Below are 2,654 nucleotides of genomic sequence, written 5' to 3'. Positions count from 1 at the left end.
ATCCCCCCCACCCCTCAGTGTCCACCATATTGGATCAGTCCATTTGCTGCACATGTTCAGAAAGGTCCAAACAGATGCAAAGAGCAGTGTTGCCAACTTAGCGCTTTAGTCGCTATATTTAGCCACTTTTCAAAAAAGCTCTTAGCGCCAGATCTGGCGACTTTTTTCTTGTACTGAAGACTTTGGAGACAACATCTAAAAGCAGCAAACTCTGCTCTCCAGAGCAAGTAGATTGGTAACCCCGCCTCCTGCTCTCCTCTATATTGTCTACAAAAAAAGAGGGACAAAACCTAGAACAGATAATGGATGTCTATTCTATTAACATTTCTCTATCTCTATATAGAATGGGTCTGTTTTATGTGTTGTCTTCTCCATTCAGATGGCCCCCTGCCTGTCTTTGCCTTTGGCCCCAAATTTCCTAAATCCGCCCCTGCCTAAAGATGTGGTGAAAATAACGGTGTAAAGTTGGACAATATAGTAAAATCAATCCAAGAATATTAATAACTATTTATTTCTAAGTGTTTGGCCTTTATTGCCTTAAATCCTGTTTTCTGGCTGGCGAGGTCCCACACAATTAGCCCGACTAAATAACCAAAGCTATTTAAAACTGCACTAATATGTTGGGAATATTTAGTCATTTTTTCCTAAAGTCTATTTATCAGAATCAAAATAACAATAAAAAAATGCTATAGATAATATAATTATACCTGTAACAATGAAATGGTTTGATTTAGGGCAGAAACAATTCATTCAAATATTGAAATAATGGTTAATTGGAGTATAGAGACCATAAAACAAGCCTTAAGGTGACAGAGCGACCCACTTAGAGCAGTAATTATACCAAAATTGTAAAAAAAATAAATAAAATAGATAAATATTTTGCATTTAAGATTTAAAGATTTTTTTCATTTGTCAGTATGCTCTATCCTGAACTGCTCAAGTGGAAAAGTCTTAGTTTCACCTTATTTAATTTTGTAAAAAATCTTCTTTAAGGAACCTTTGGCTATCTGATGATTAATTGAATAAATAATCAACAGATTAATCAATTTACAAAATAATCATTAGTTGCAGCCCTTGTTCGATTATTTTAGTCTTTGCAACAACAACAACAAGTCTTTTCTCTCTTAAATAGAAGCAACTTCTAGAGTTGATGTTGTAAAACGGATCATTTTACTCAGGAATCAGATTCTGATCCAAGCCTGGTTTGTTCAGACATGGATTCTGTAAAATCCTCATGGTTCTTTTCTTATTTCTCCTTATATTTGATTGGATTTTAGAGGATGTTTCATGTAATTCTGCTGAATCCAGCCAAACCACAGATATTTGATTTATTTCATTTTTTCCACCAGAAACTGCTCCCTCTGTGGTTCCCAAATTAAAGCTGAGCCAGATCTGGCTCACTCAAAACAATCATGCTGCGGTAATCATAGTGAACCCGATCATTTAAAAAGTACGCAGGGCAGACATATCTGGCCCTAATAAGTGCTCACACTGAAAATTAGCTTGGTTGCAAACCTTGTTATGTATTTTTCTAATGGCTCATTGATGCTTTTTCTAACTTATTGGTTTAAACAGATTCTAATGGCTGAAATTATGAAAGCCTATTAGCATAGAAAACTATTTTGTTTTTTTGGCAAATTAAAATCGCCTTTTAGGCTTTCAGCCCCTTTGAATCAATTAATCAACTTCAGTTAGTCTTTAGGGGTATGTCTCTAAAGGGTTTGCATGTGTAAAAACAAGGAAGTCACTGGTTCTTCTCTGCAAACAGCTCAAATTCAGTTGAAGTAAACTGGGAACACTTGTAAAGACTAATCTTCAAACAAAGATTTCTTACTGGATTTAAGCCTGAACCTGAAAACACATGAAAATCCCCAATCCGTCTATTGTTGCTCCGCCTGAATCTATTGGTTGTTATCCAGCACGAACCTCTGATGGACAGACGTTATCGTCCTGAGTTTCCTCCAATCTGACCAGCTTCTCTCTTCCTGATCGTCGTCCACCATCATGAACCTGCTACCTCCGTGTTCCACCATGGGGATGGTGCGATTATTATTATTATTAAGTGCATCATTGGTTTTCTGCTGGACATAATTATTGCGTATTGGGTAAAAGGGTCCATTTTGATGGGGAGTGGCGGCCTTGTGGTTAGGGCACCACTAGGCCGCACAATGGCAGCCCATTGCTCCCCAAGGGGATAGGTAAATGCAGAGGCGGATTTAGAAAATTTGGCGCCCATTTTTTATTGCTATTTTGATTCTGATAAATAGACTTTAGGAAAAAATGACTAAATATTCCCAACATATTAGTGCAGTTTTAAATAGCTTTGGTTATTTAGTCGGGCTAATTGTGTGGGACCTCGCCAGCCAGAAAACAGGAAGTAACGCAATAAAGACCAAACACTTAGAAATAAATAGTTATTAATATTCTTGGATTGATTTTACTATATTGTCCAACTTTACACCGTTATTTTCACCACATCTTTAGGCAGGGGCGGATTTAGGAAACTTGGGGCCCTAGGCAGACAACACATCAAACAGCCCCATTCTCCAGATAGAGAAATGTTAATAGAATAGACATCCATTATCTGTTCTAGGTTGTGTCCCTCTCTTCTTGTCCCTTTTCTTCTTGTTTTCCTCTCTATGTTTTGTACTCAG

The 2,654-nt window shown here is 37.2% G+C and overlaps 1 protein-coding gene across 1 annotated transcript in view; it reads left to right on the top strand.

The window, feature by feature from the left end:
- The window catches only part of dnm3 (dynamin 3), a 47,984-nt gene that overhangs the window by 36,482 nt on the left and 8,848 nt on the right, over nt 1-2,654 (top strand). The gene's annotated exons all lie outside the window — the stretch shown is intronic.

The sequence above is a fragment of the Cyprinodon variegatus genome, unplaced genomic scaffold (assembly GCF_000732505.1).
Source record: "Cyprinodon variegatus isolate N-32 unplaced genomic scaffold, C_variegatus-1.0 Scaffold902, whole genome shotgun sequence".
NCBI lineage: Eukaryota > Metazoa > Chordata > Actinopteri > Cyprinodontiformes > Cyprinodontidae > Cyprinodon > Cyprinodon variegatus.
The sequence above is the reverse complement of the archived record's forward strand: the minus strand, read 5'-3'. Positions and strand labels throughout refer to the sequence as shown.